Source organism: Rhinopithecus roxellana, chromosome 11 (assembly GCF_007565055.1).
Source record: "Rhinopithecus roxellana isolate Shanxi Qingling chromosome 11, ASM756505v1, whole genome shotgun sequence".
Lineage (NCBI taxonomy): Eukaryota > Metazoa > Chordata > Mammalia > Primates > Cercopithecidae > Rhinopithecus > Rhinopithecus roxellana.
This window is the reverse complement of record NC_044559.1, coordinates 98,753,037-98,767,359: the sequence shown is the minus strand read 5'-3', so window position 1 is coordinate 98,767,359 and position 14,323 is coordinate 98,753,037. Positions and strand designations below refer to the sequence as shown.

At 35.9% G+C, this 14,323-nt stretch overlaps 1 protein-coding gene across 3 annotated transcripts in view; it reads left to right on the top strand.

Moving 5' to 3' along the window:
• ANK3 (ankyrin 3) overlaps positions 1–14,323 on the top strand; it is a 707,809-nt gene that overhangs the window by 503,138 nt on the left and 190,348 nt on the right. The window lies entirely within an intron of this gene.

The following is a 14,323-nucleotide window of genomic DNA, read 5'->3' as shown; positions in this document are numbered from 1 at the left end:
ATACGCAGAGGTCACGTATCCTGTTTTCATTCAAATGTATGAGAGTTCTGGCATTAAGTTATGATGGAATAGCTTGCATTGGACTAAGCCTTCTGCTGAGAAAAATCATCAGCTCTGGACAAAACCAAGCTGCTGTAAGTTCCAAATTATTTATAACATATCATACAAAATACCCACTATGTAATTTTAAAATTACTAAATAAAGTCAACTGGAAAATGTGACCTACAATCAAAAGAAAAGTTAGGTAATAGAAACAAACCCACAGATGACTCCACTGTTGAAATTTGCTGAATTTAAAATAACTAAGGTAAATATGTTAAGCTATAGGGGAAAAAAGTATAATGGGGGGAAAAGAACCAGAAGGAAATCCTAAGATTGAAAAACACAATATCAGAAATACTTTAAAAATCATTAGATGGGATAAATAACCAGATTGAATACAGAGGAAGAAAAAAATTGGAGGACTTAAACACAAGTCATAAAAATCACCCATACTAAAGCACAGAAAGAAAAAATGATTAAAAATCAAATGCACAGCTATGTCAGTGACCTGTGGAATAATAACAAGTTGACTAAATCTGTACAATGTAGTCCAAGAGGCAAAGGAGAAAGAGAATGGGGCATAAAATAAGGTTATATTTACTTTCAAATTCGATCATAAACTGAAGGCCTCAAATCACAGAAACTTAGCGTACCCCAAAGAGAATAAATACAAAGAAAACCAGACAGAGTCATATCACACAAAAAATCAAAAAGAAAAATATTTAAGTAGCCAGAGAAAAAGACATATCATGAATGGGAAAAACAATTATAAGAATGTTATCTGACTTCTCATCAGAAACACTGACAGTCAGAAAATGATGGGCCACCTTTAAAGTGCTGAATGAAAAATATCTAGCATCTATTTATATAGATTGATATAAATTCTAGTAAAAAATATATTTATATCTACTAAAAATTATATTTATGTACTAAAAGCAAAACAAAGACTGTTTTATACAAGCAAAAGCTGACATAACTTGTTACCGTCAGTCCCATACTAACTAAAATACTGAAGAAATTTCTTCCGTCTAAGGGAAATGATACCAAAAAGAAAACTGGATCTACGTAAAGGAAAGAAGAGCTAGAAGTAGTAAATATGTGGGTACAATAAAATATTATCTTCTTAAGTTCTTTAAAAGTCAATTGTTGGAGCAAAAATATCAATCTATTGTGAGGGCTATAATATATAATAGTATGTAGAAATAAAATATATAGCACAAAAGATACAACTAATAGTGTAAATAGAATTATAATATTGCAAAATTCTCATTATACGTAAAGTGGTATAATATTAAGTCACTATATATGTAATATTAATATTACTTTATAATATATTATTTATATAATGAATACTATGTATTATATATACTATATAATATAGTATGTTATAGTATATTATACTATGCTATGTTATACTATATTATATATACTGTATATAATATAATGTATACTGACTTTTGCTTTTGATTGTATATAGTGTATATATTATATACTATGTATGTATTTTGATTATAAACATAGTATATATTATATAGTATGTTATATATTATATATTGTCATACTATATTATACTATAATTTATTATCCTATAATTTACTATATTAGTAATATAGTATATTATATATACTATATTACATAGTATATATAGTGTATGTATTATAATATAGTATAATAGTATATAGTATAATATAGTATATTATATATACTATATTACATAGTATATATAATGTTACATATATAATACTATATATTACCACATATCGTATATAATATATACCATATATTACAATAAATACTGTTTAGATATATACTATATCCTCTATATTATATATAATATGTACTATATATACTCTATATCATATATATTATATATAATATATACTATATACACTATATGATATATATTATATATAATATACAATTATTACATTATAGGAATTACAATTTGTAATATAATATTCACACTAGTAAGTTAAAGATACACATTTTAATTTATAAAACAACTATCCCCCCCAAAAAAATTTAGCTAAAAAAATCAGAAGATAGCCAATGACATAGATGATGTTTCAATGATTAGAATACTAAATAATTTTCAACCCAAAAGGAGACAAGCAAGGAGAGACAATAAACACAAAGAACAGAGTGGAAAACTACAATACTAATAACATAAGAGTGTGTTCTAGTCACAGAATGAAGGCTATAGTTTTCCAAGTAGAGAGGACACAAGAGGATTTTACCTTATTTTCATTTAAACATATAGATGGTATAACAGTAGAACAAGGAAGCTAATTAATATATTTTCCCTCCTATATATAAATGGCAGAAATGAACTCTTGATCTTAAATAGAACATTGACTGCTTATGTTTTTTTAAGAGGTTGCTTGGCATAGTAGAAGGAACCCAGTCCTTCAAAGGGAGGCAATCCTGAATGTAAATTCTAATTCTATTGGTTTACTCTATGTACTTGCCATGTGACCTTGAGTAGGTACATGAATTCACTGGAGCAGTTTTCTCATCTATAAATGTAACTACTGATGCTTTTCTCATAGAATTGCTGTAAAGATTAAATAAGATCACAATTATAATAAGCCTATAACATAGAGGACATTCAAAAAATTTTATTTCACCTCTTAGGCTTATCTCGATAACTGCCTAACACACACACAAATAAATAAATAAAATGAGGACACAGTCCAAATTTTTGGTGAAAATGCCAATATGAAATAGCTTTGCTGGCCAGGTGTGGTGGCTCATGCCTGTAATCCTAGCATGTTGGGAGGCTGACGTGAGAGGATTGCTTGAGGCCAGGAGTTTGAGACCAGCCCGGCCAACTGGGTGAAACCCCATCTCTACAAAAAATGTAAAAATAACTGGAAGTGGTGGGGCATGCCTATAATCCCAGCCACTTGGGAGGCTGATGCACGAGAGTTGCTTGAACCCAGGAGGCAGAGGTGACAGTGAGCTGAGATTATGCCGTTACGCTCCAGCCTGGGTGACAGCGAGATTTTGTCTCAAAAAATAAAAGGAAGAAAAGAGCTTAGTTATTAGACTAAGTGATGCCCTTTAGTTTATCTTTCACTATCATCATAGCTCTCTTCTCCTGAAGGACTCTCTACATTTTTTTTCATTGTTTTCAGTTTTTAATTCAAGATTATATCCTGTTCTACAGCCATGATCTATCTGCAGAGTTCTCTCTGCTTGAATTCCTTTTCCTTCTCTAGAGTGAGGGGTTTGTATTTATTTATTTATTTTGCTTGTGAAAAAGAAAAGAAAGAAAGATTATCCTAAAGGATACTAATCAAAATAATATGTCTCTTCTTGAAAATATTTCCCAAACCACGCATTTGTGTCACTCCAGTGACACTGAGCAAATTTGACCTGCTAAAGACACATTCTGGTTTCATAGTCCTAGGTGTGATGCCTTAATATCCTGCTTCATGCTTTCAGAAAAATCAGACCTGAAAGTCTTTTGACCTTTGTGTGTGCAAGGTTTTGCTCCTAGGCTAACGTGAGAGCATTCCATCCAGCCAGTAATGTGCAGTTCCCCTCCTCACTAATAAGATTACTGCCACTAAAACGAAATATGAGATCTCGACTAGACAGTTTGTGTTGCTTTAGACTTCTGCCCAAGGGAAACTTGTTTGCTATGTGAGTGCTTTAAAAATCAAGGGAATTGGAAAATATTGCTAACCCCATGCAATCTCATTTCCCTTCCGTAATGTTACTATGGCAACTCAGCATCCCTCTCCTTCTCTCTTGTCCAACTGCATATATTGCCTTTCTTGAGGCACCCCCCTCTCAATCCCTCAAAAATGCCTTTGTCTAGCATTTATCAACTGGAGATCAACACTATTCTATGCAGTTGAAAAATTGCTTTTTGCTCTACAGCTCATTCTAAATTACTTTGTTCATTAATTATACATTTCTAGGAGTTGGAAGCAAGTAAGAATCCTTATTCTGCATCGAAAAAAAGCGTGGCTCTAATTTTAGGGAAAGGAATATGCCAGTTCTGTGCTGCATTGCAAAGCACAGTATCAACCATAGCTCTTTTGTTACGCTTATTAGTATTCCGAGTAGAAAAAGGGAATCTTATTTAGAGCAAATTTTGAAAGCTAAGAGACTTAGTCACATCCTTAAATCCCAATTTACAAGTCACTTATTCTATTAAGAATTTTACTTTTCTGGAAAAATAAGGTATTTTAATAGTGCTACTGAAGTAGACAAAATGAGTCTACTCTTAAAAAGGATAACAAGGAAAAGAATTTTAAACAACTTACTAGAAAATATTTTTTAACTTGCCTGAAAACACATTCATTCACTCATTCCATTCATTCATTTACGCAGTAATTTTTATTAGGCAACTTTCATGGACATAGTACTAAGTTACCTCCTCTGTGAGATTCATTTATCCCTTAAAGCTGGTAACCTTGTCCTCAGAGATGAACTAGTGTTAAATAAAAAAATTATTCATGATACTTGTAAGAAAACAGTAAAGCTGACTTTATCTAAAGGGGGCACTACAAACGAATTTTATAGTGGTTAAGAGATCTAGCTCAACTCTGAATACAGCAAGGAAGGGTGGGAATTTATAGCCAAGGAGTAAGGCGTGAGGTCAGTAAATAGAAAATTACAAGGAGGAAATGTCAAAGGTAGGGGCAATTCTGGCTAAACTGGCTTGACAAGATTATTGCCAAAGGCAGGTCAGATTGATAAGAGAGGCAGGATGGGAAATAAGGAATTTGATCTAATAGTAAGGGTTGGGATTTTCATTAAACTGACCCAGTAGGAGGCTTGCTAAAACTGAACTAAGCAGACACTAACATATGGAAGGCCAAAAGTCAGGGTCTAGATGAGAAGAGAATTCAGAGAAGCTTGACTAGAGTAAAGTCAAGGAAGAGGATCTTTGTCACGAGAAATGTTCATGCATGCCCACAGGTAAAGAAAATACTAGGTAAAAAGTTACAGGTCCCCCAAAAGAGGTATAGAAAATAAGGAGTTTGGAGGGTAGAAAGATTCCATTTAATTTGTGAAAAGGTTTCAAAGAAATGCTCTGCTCTAAGATAGTAAGGATCCTGTAGGAAGTGGGAAGGGAACTCTCAGGTACATGAAGTGGCGTGGGCAAGACAGTAAAACAAGAAAAACAGGGACTCTTACCAGAAGCTGCAGAGAGTTTGTTAATTGCAGTATAAGTTAAGGGAATCAGAAAAGGCCAAGGTGGACCAAGTATAGCAGGAACTGATTTTAGACGACTTTGAATGCTAACGAAGAATTTAGACTTGACTGAGGAGTAACTGTGAATGACAGTTACTGAAGATCATTTTGAACAGAATGGCATCCTAAATCAGAACCGTGTGTCAGGAAAGTGAGCGATAGGCCACACCAGCTTCAAAGTCAAAGAAATTAGTTCAAAATTTATTTTTTTAACCAAAAAGTAGGAGTGAAGTAGAACCAATGCCTGCTAATTTTCCTCCTCTTTTTTTTTTTTTTTTTAACTGAATTAAGTGTGAATCATTAAATGGCAGGTACATTTTAGTCCCACTGTGGATCAGCTGGTCTTGCCCGTCTTCATGACTACAAGAACTGTGATGCTATTTAAATATCTTACATTCACCCTAGGCACTCGTTTTGCACTGACCTGTCAATGTCCCAGCAGCTGGGCCAGCACTGCCTATGCAGCCGGGCAGTCGCATCGTTGATATCTTGTGCAGCTTCCTGATGAGGCATCCCTTCGGTCGCAATTTTGGCTACTCAAAGAGCTACATGCCTTTGAAAAGAGCCAGATTGAATTTGTAGACGATCCAAAGGAGACTGGCACTTGAAGTCAGTGTTAAAAATACTACAAGGACAGACTGGATTAAGAAAATGTGGCACATATACACCATGGAATACTATGCAGCCATAAAAAAGGATGGGTTTGCGTCCTTAGTAGGGACATGGATGCAGCTGGAAACCATCATTCTTAGCAAACTATCACAAGAACAGAAAACCAAACACCGCATGTTCTCACTCATAGGTGGGAACTGAACAATGAGATCACTTGGACTCGGGAAGGGGAACATCACACACCGGGGCCTATCATGGGGAGGGGGGAGTGGGAAGGGATTGCATTGGGAGTTATACCTGATATAAATGATGACTTGATGGGTGCTGATGAGTTGATGGGTGCAGCACACCAACATGGCACAAGTATACATATGTAACAAACCTGCACGTTATGCACATGTACCCTAGAACTTAATGTATAATAAAAAAAAAAATTAAAAAAAAATACTACAAGGAAAACTACAGTTGAAAGAGTTGTGCTTCAGGTAGCTCTTTGCAGTTCAGCTAGAGCTGATGAGTTGTACCTTCGGGAAACAGCTGACTTTGTCATGGAAGCAAGGTGATTAAAGGAACAATGGCTAAAGAAGATAACACTTCACAGCTCTTCCACTGGTGAAATGTCACCTTTCCCTACTGAGTCTTTAGACGCCACATGTTGTTAGTAAACAAACATCAGAGATCAGAGGTAGCAGCTTCTGAATGTAGCTAAGGGAAGGCCAAGAGTGGCTGCAAGTGTGAGCGCAGGGACTTTGCCTTAGTAACCCCTCTGAAGACATGTCTTGATCGTCTTGTAGAGCCAGCACTCATAGTTCAAGTCTCATTCTAAATTAGGTGCCGGCAGCCTTGGATGAGTAATTTCACTTCTTTGAACCTTGGAGTCTCTATTTATCAAATAAATATACTCTTATAGGACTAATCATGAGGATATAATAATATGCTGTCTTGAATTTGCTTCAAAATAATATAAGAAAAGGGATTGACTTTTGGTCAGAATATAGACAAGTCTCGACTGAGCATGGGGTGACAGTTGTTGAAGCTGAGTTAGGTACCCAGAGATTCGTTATAATATTCTGTCTGTTTTAATCTGTAATATGTTTGAAAATTTTTATAATTAAAACTTTTTTTGAAAAGACAAAAATCAGGCCAGGCACAAAGGCTCACACCTGTAATCCCAGCACTTTGGGAGGCTGAGGCGGGCGGATCACCTGAGGTCAGGAGTTCAAGATCAGCCTGGCCAACATGGTGAAACCCAGTCTCTACTAAAAATACAAAAATTAGCCAGGCGTGGTGACAGGCACCTGTAATCCCAGCTACTCAGGAGGCTGAAGCAGAAGAATCGCTTGAACCCAGAAGGCAGAGGTTGCAGTGAGCTGAGATCGCGCCATTGTACTCCACCCTGGGCGGTAAAGAGAGACTCCATCTCAAAAAAAAAAAAAGGCAAAATCAACAAAAAAATGTGTATCTGTAAGAAGAAACAGTGAAACAGTATACCTCACAATATTAAGGAGTTGATGGTTGAGATAGATTTTGCTCTTAGCCAAACACTTTGCATTCAGTATGTAGCATTTTGCTCTGTGGAAGATAATTTTCAAGGATGAATGAATGCATTTTTCTGTGTGACCATAGTTTGAAATTATTGATGAAAAGAGTCAGACCCTGGTAAGATATTTGAATACATTTATTCTGAGCCAAATATGAGTGACTAATGGCCCGTGATGCAACCCTTAGGAGATCCTGAGAATCTGTGCCCGAGGTGGTTCGGGTACAGCTTGGTTGCATACATTTTAGGGAGACATGAGACATCAATCAATATATGCAAGATGTACATTGCTTCCATCTGGAAAGGCAGGACAATGGAAGCAGAGGATCTTCCAAGTCGTCAATGGATTCAAAGATTTTTTGATTGAAAGAGTTATTCTGGTTGAAAGAGTTATTATCAATACAAAACAATATCTAGGTTATGATAAGGGGTATGGGACCAAGGTTTTATCATGCAGATGAAGCCTCCCGGGCTTCAGAGAGAATAGGTTGTGAATGTTTCTTATCAGACTTACAGAGTCTGTTCTAGCAGTAATTCCAAAATGGAGGAGGGCAGAATGAGGCATGCCTGGCTTCCCCTACCCATCACGACCTGAAGTAGTTTTGCAGGTTAATTTTGGAATGCTCTTGGCTGAGAGGAGGGGTCCATTCAGATGGTTGGGGGGCCTTAGAATTTTAGTTTTGGTTTACAGACATGTCTATGCATATTTTGTCATTTTTTACTTATTAGAATCTGCAGAAGAGAAAATGAAACAATTTTGACCTTTTAGTTCATAAAAAACAATCACTGTACTGCAGTCTGTATGAAATTTTTTTGTGTGTAGGTGGTGGAAGGTGGATGTGATTTTTGTATATTATTTCTCCATCAGATGTTTTCAGGTTTTACATTATGAAGTAGACATTTGGACATTATTTTTTGTATGTTTCCAGATTTTATTTTATTTTATTAGCAAAATGCTGTTTTCACTTGAAAGGCTGCTTTACTTTGGCTTATAAAAGCAAATGTTTTAAATCAACATAAAAGGCAGAAGATATAAACATGCTCCAAAGAATGTTCAAATTAGGCCATGTACTATTTGCAATTAAAATTTTATTTTTAAATAACATTGATACTATTGACATTTGGCTAGTAGTTTAGAAATAGGATTGTACCTTGTTGCTTATACATTAGAATAAATAATTAGGCTTACTTTCAAGATCTACTTACACAGTCCAGAAAGTTATATGAACATAATGAATCAAATTTTGTTGTATTTTTAAATACGACTAAGTACCAGTCTCAGGGATCTTCAAGTTGAGGAACTCATAAACCAAGAACACTTGTGAAAACTTCTCCAGCAGGATTGGGACCACTTAGTTTTAAGTGAATAACTCTCTACTTCCTCAGTTTCCTGCAGAGTCTCCCTTCCCACCTATCCTTTAACACATATTCCCTCTGCCCTAGTACTAAGAAAAGCCTAGCTCTCTCACACACACATTGCCCAAAGGTCAAAAACTCCTGAGGTAGTGGGGGCAAACAGAAGAATTCAAAATATTGGTGATCTGCTGAGAACTGCATGATTCTAGTGATCTGATAAACCCCTTGCTGCCCACAAAAATCAAAGACCTAATAAAGTTGTCCTGTGATGGATCATTGAGAAGAATTTTGGGTGAAAGATCATGAAGTATGGAGGATCGGATGGATGAATTGACAGAAGTAGGCTTCAGAAGATGGGTAATAAAAAACTACGCTGAGCTAAAGGAGCGTATTCTAAACCAATGCAAAGAAGCTAAGAACCTTGATAGAAGGTTAGAGGAATTGCTAGCTAGAATAACCAGCTGCAAGAGGAACATAAACAACCTGATGGAGCTGAAAAACACAGCATGAGAACTTCACGAAGCATATACAAGTATCAATAGCCAAATCGACCAAGCAGAAGAAAGGGTATCAGAGTTTGAAGACCACCTTGATGAAATAAGGCATGCAGACAAGACTAGAGAAATAAGAATGAAAAGGAATGAACAAAGCCTCCAAGAAATATGGGACTTCATAAAAAGACTGAAGCTACTATTGGAGTACAAGAAGGAGACAGGGAGAATGGAAACAAGCTGGAAAACACACTTCAGGATATTATCCGGGAGAACTTACCCAACCTAGCAAAATAGGCCAACATGCAAATTCAGGAAATACAGAGAACACCATTTAGATGCTCCATGAGAAGATCAACTCCGAGACACATAATATTCAGATTCTCCAAGGTCTAAATGAAGGAAAAACTGTTAAGGGCAGCCAGAGAGAAAGGCCAGGTCACCTACAGAGGAAGCCCATCGACTAACAGCAGACCTCTCAGCAGAAACTCTACAACCCAAGAAATTGGGGGCCAATATTCAACATTCATAAGGAAAAGAATTTTCAACCCAGAATTTCATATCCAGCTAAACTAAGCTTCTTAAGCGAAGGAGAAATAAAATCCTTTACAGACAAGCAAATGCTGAGGGATTTCATTACCACCAGGCCTGCCTTACAATAGCTCCTGAAGGAAGTACTAAACATGGAAAGGAAAAACCAGTACCAGCCACTGCAAAAACACACCAGAATATAAAGACCAATGAAACTATGAAGAAACAGAATCAACTAATGTACAAAATAACCAAATAGCAGTATGATGACAGGATCAAATTCACTATAACAAAACTAATCTTAAATGTAAATGGGCTAAAGGCCACAATTAAAAGACACAGACTGGCAAATTGGATAAAGAGTCAAGACCCATCAGTGTGGTATATTCAGGAGGCCCATCTCACATGCAAAGACACACATAGGCTCAAAATAAAGGGATGAAGGATTATTTACCAAGCAAATGAAAAGGAAAAAAATAGCAGGGGTTGCAATCCTAGTCTCTGACAAAACAGACTTTAAATCAACAAAGGTCCAAAAAGACAAAGAAGCGTATTACATAATGGTAAAGGGAACAATTCAAAAGAAGAGCTAACTATTCCAAATATATATGCACCCAATAAAAGATCACCCAGATTCATAAAACAATTTCTTTGAGACCTTTAAAGAGACTTAGACTCCCACACAATAATAGTGGGAGAATTTAATACCCCACTGTCAGTATTAGACAGATCTATGAGACAGAAAATTAACAAGGATAGTTAGGATTTGAATTCAGCTCTGGATAAAGTGGACTTAGTAGACATCTAGAGAACTTTCTACCCCAAATCAACAGAATACACATTCTTCTCAGTGCCACATGGCACTTACTCAAAAATCGGTATGATCGGAAGTAAAACACTCCTCGGCAAATGCAAAAGAACTGAAATCATAACAAACAGTCTCTCAGACCGTAGTGCAATGAAATTAGAACTCAAGATTAAGAAACTCACTGAAAACTACACAATTACATGGAAATTGAACAACCAACTCCTAAATGACTCCTGGGTAAACATTATGAAATGAAGGCAGAAATCAAGAAGTTCTTTGAAACCAATGAAAACAGAGAGGCAATGTACCCGAATCTCTAGGATGCAGCTAAAGCAGTGCTAAGAGGGAATTTTATAGCACTAAATGCCCACATCAGAAAGTTTGAAAGATCTCAAATTGACACCCTACTATCACAAAAGAGCCAGAAAGGCAAGAACAAATGAATCCAAAAGCTAGCAGAAGACAAGAAATAACTAACAGAAGAGTTAAAGGAGATAGAGACATGAAAAGCACTCCAAAAATCAATGAACCCAGGAACTGTTTTTTTTTTTTTTGGAAAAAATGAACAATATAGATGGACTGCTAGCTAAACTAATGAAGAAAAGAGAGAAGACTCAAATAGACAATAAAAAATGACAAAGGAGATATCGCCACTGACCCCACAGAAATACAAACTACTATCAGTGAATACTATAAACAGTTTTATGGAAATAAACTGGGAAATCTAGAAAAAAATGGATAAATTCCTGGACACATATACCCTCTCAAGATTAACCAGAAGATGTTGAATCCCTGAATAGACCAATAATGAGTTCTGAAATTGAGGCAATAATTAATACCCTACCAACCAAAAAAAGCCCAGGATCCAGATGGATTTACAGCTGAATTCTACCAGAAATACAAAGAGGAGCTGGTACCATTCCTTCTGAAACTCTTCCAAACAATTAAAAAGAAAGGACTCCTCCCTAACTCATTTTATGAAGCCAGCATCATCCTGATACCAAAACCAAGAAGAGACACAACAAAAAAAGAAAACTTCAGGCCAGTATCCCTGATGAACATTGATGAGAAAATCCTCAATAAAATACTGGCAAACCAAATCCAGCACATCAAAAAAATGTATCTGCCACGAGGAAATCGGCTTCATCTCTGAGATGCAAGACTGGTTCAACTTACACAAATCAATAAACATAATCCATCACATAAACAGAACCAAAGACAAAAAACACATGATTATCTCAATAGATGCAGAAAAGGCCTTTGATAAAATTCAACATCCCTTCATGTTAAAAACTCTCAACAAACTAGGGATTGATGGAACATATCTCAAAATAATAAGAACTATTTATGACAAACCCACAACTAATACCATATTGAATGGGCAAAAGCTGGAAGCATTCCCTTTGAAAACTGGTACAAGACAAGGATGCCCTGTCTCACCACTCCTATTCAACATAATATTGGAAGTTCAGACCAGAGCAATCAGTGAAGAGAAAGAAATAAAGCATACTCAAATAGGAAGAGAGGAAGTCAAATTATCTCTGTTTGCAGATGACATGATTTTATATTTAGAAAACTCCACCATCTCAGCCCAAAAACTCCTTAAACTGGTAAGTGCCAAATCATGAATGAACTCCCATTCACAATCACTGCAAAGAGAATAAAATACATAGGTATACAGCTAACAAGGGATGTGAAGGAACTCTGCAAGGAGAACTACAAACCACTGCTCAAGGATATAAGAGAGGATGCAAACAAATGAAGAAACATTGCATCTTCATGGATAGGAGGAATTAATATCATGAAAATGGCCATACTGCCCAAAGTAATTTATGGATTCAATGCTATTCCCATCAAACTACCATTGACATTCTTCACAGAATTAGAAAATCTATTTTAAATTTCATATGGAATAAAAGAAGACCCCATATAGCCAAGAAAATCCTAAGCAAAAAGAACAAAAAGAACATGCTACTTCACTTCAAACTACACTACAAGGCTATGGTAACCAAAACGGCCTGGTAGTGGTACCAAAACAGACATATAGACCAATGGAGCAGAACAGAGACCTCAGAAATCTGCAACCATCTGATCTTCAATAAACCTGACAAAAACAAGCAATGGGGAAAGGATCTCCAGTTCAGTAAATGGTGCTGGGAAAACTGGCTAGCCATATGCAGAAAACTGAAATTGGACCCCTTCCTTACATCTAATACAAAAATTAGCTTAAGGTGGATTAAAGACTTAAACGTAAAACCCAAAACCATAAAAACCCTAGAAGAAAACCTAAGCAATAGCATTCAGCACATAGGCATGGGCAAAGATTTCATGACAAAAACGCCAAAAGCAATTGCAACAAAAGCCAAAATTGACAAATGAGATCTAATTAAACAGAAGAGCTTCTGCACAGCAAAAGAAACTATCATTAGAGTGAAAAGGCAACCTACAGGATGGGAGAAAATTTCTGCAATCTACCCGTTTGTCAAAGGGCTAATATCCAGAATCTACAAAGAACTTAAACAAATTTACAACAAAAAAAACTTCATCAAAAAGTGGGCAAAGGATATGAACAGACACTTCTCAAAAGAAGACATTTATGCAGCCAAGAAACATATGAAAAAAAGTTCAACATCACTGATCATCAGAGAAATGCAAATCAAAACCACAGTGAGATACCATCTCACACCAGGCAGAATGGTAGTTATTAAAATGTCAGGAAACAATAGATGCTGGGGAGGCTGGGGAGAAATAGGAACGCTTTTACACTGTTGGTGGGAATGTAAATTGGTTCAATCATTGTGGAACACAGTATGGCAATTCCTCAAGGATCTAGAACCAGAAATACCATTTGACCCAGCAATCCCATTACTGGGTATATACCCAAAGGAATATAAATCATTCTACTATAAAGACATATGCACACATATGTTTATTACAGCACTATTTACAATAGCAAAGACATGAAACCAACCAAAATACCCATCAACAATAGATTGGAGAAAGAAAATGTGGTACGTTTACATCGTGGAATATTATGCAGCCATAAAAAGAATGAGATCATGTCCTTCTCAGGGACATGGATGAAGCTGGAAGCCATCATCCTCAGCAAACTAACACGGGAACAGAAAACCAAATACCTCATGTTCTCACTCATAAGTGGGAGTTGAGCAATGAGAAACATGGACATAAAGAAGGGAACAACACACACCAGGGCCTGTTGGGGGCTGGGGGGTTAGGGGAGGGAACTTAGAGGATGGGTCAATAGGTACAGCAAACCACCATGGCACACATGTACCTATGGGACAAACCTACACGTTCTGCACATGTATCCCATTTATTTCTTTTGGAAGAAATTTTTAGGAAAAAGTTTTAAGACAAAAAAAGATCATTAAGTAATTTTTCACATGGAATTCAGAGAATTTGTAACTCTGCTACAACAGTCTATGTGAACAAGGTTTCTCAACACCAATATCTACAAAAGCAAAAATCAGGGCTAATATTGATGCTGAACCCTGTCTCGTTCTAGCAATAACTAATCTTCATTAGCAGATACATAAACTAGTCATGAAAAAAGCATATCTCATTAAAAGAGAAATTTTTAATACATTGTTTTTGTGGAATGGTCACAAAACTTTTTATATATTTTTGCTGTTTTGATGGGTTATATTCAAATAATTATAGTAATAATCCAATCAAATGATTCATTTTTTACACTTAGAGGCATGTGTTGT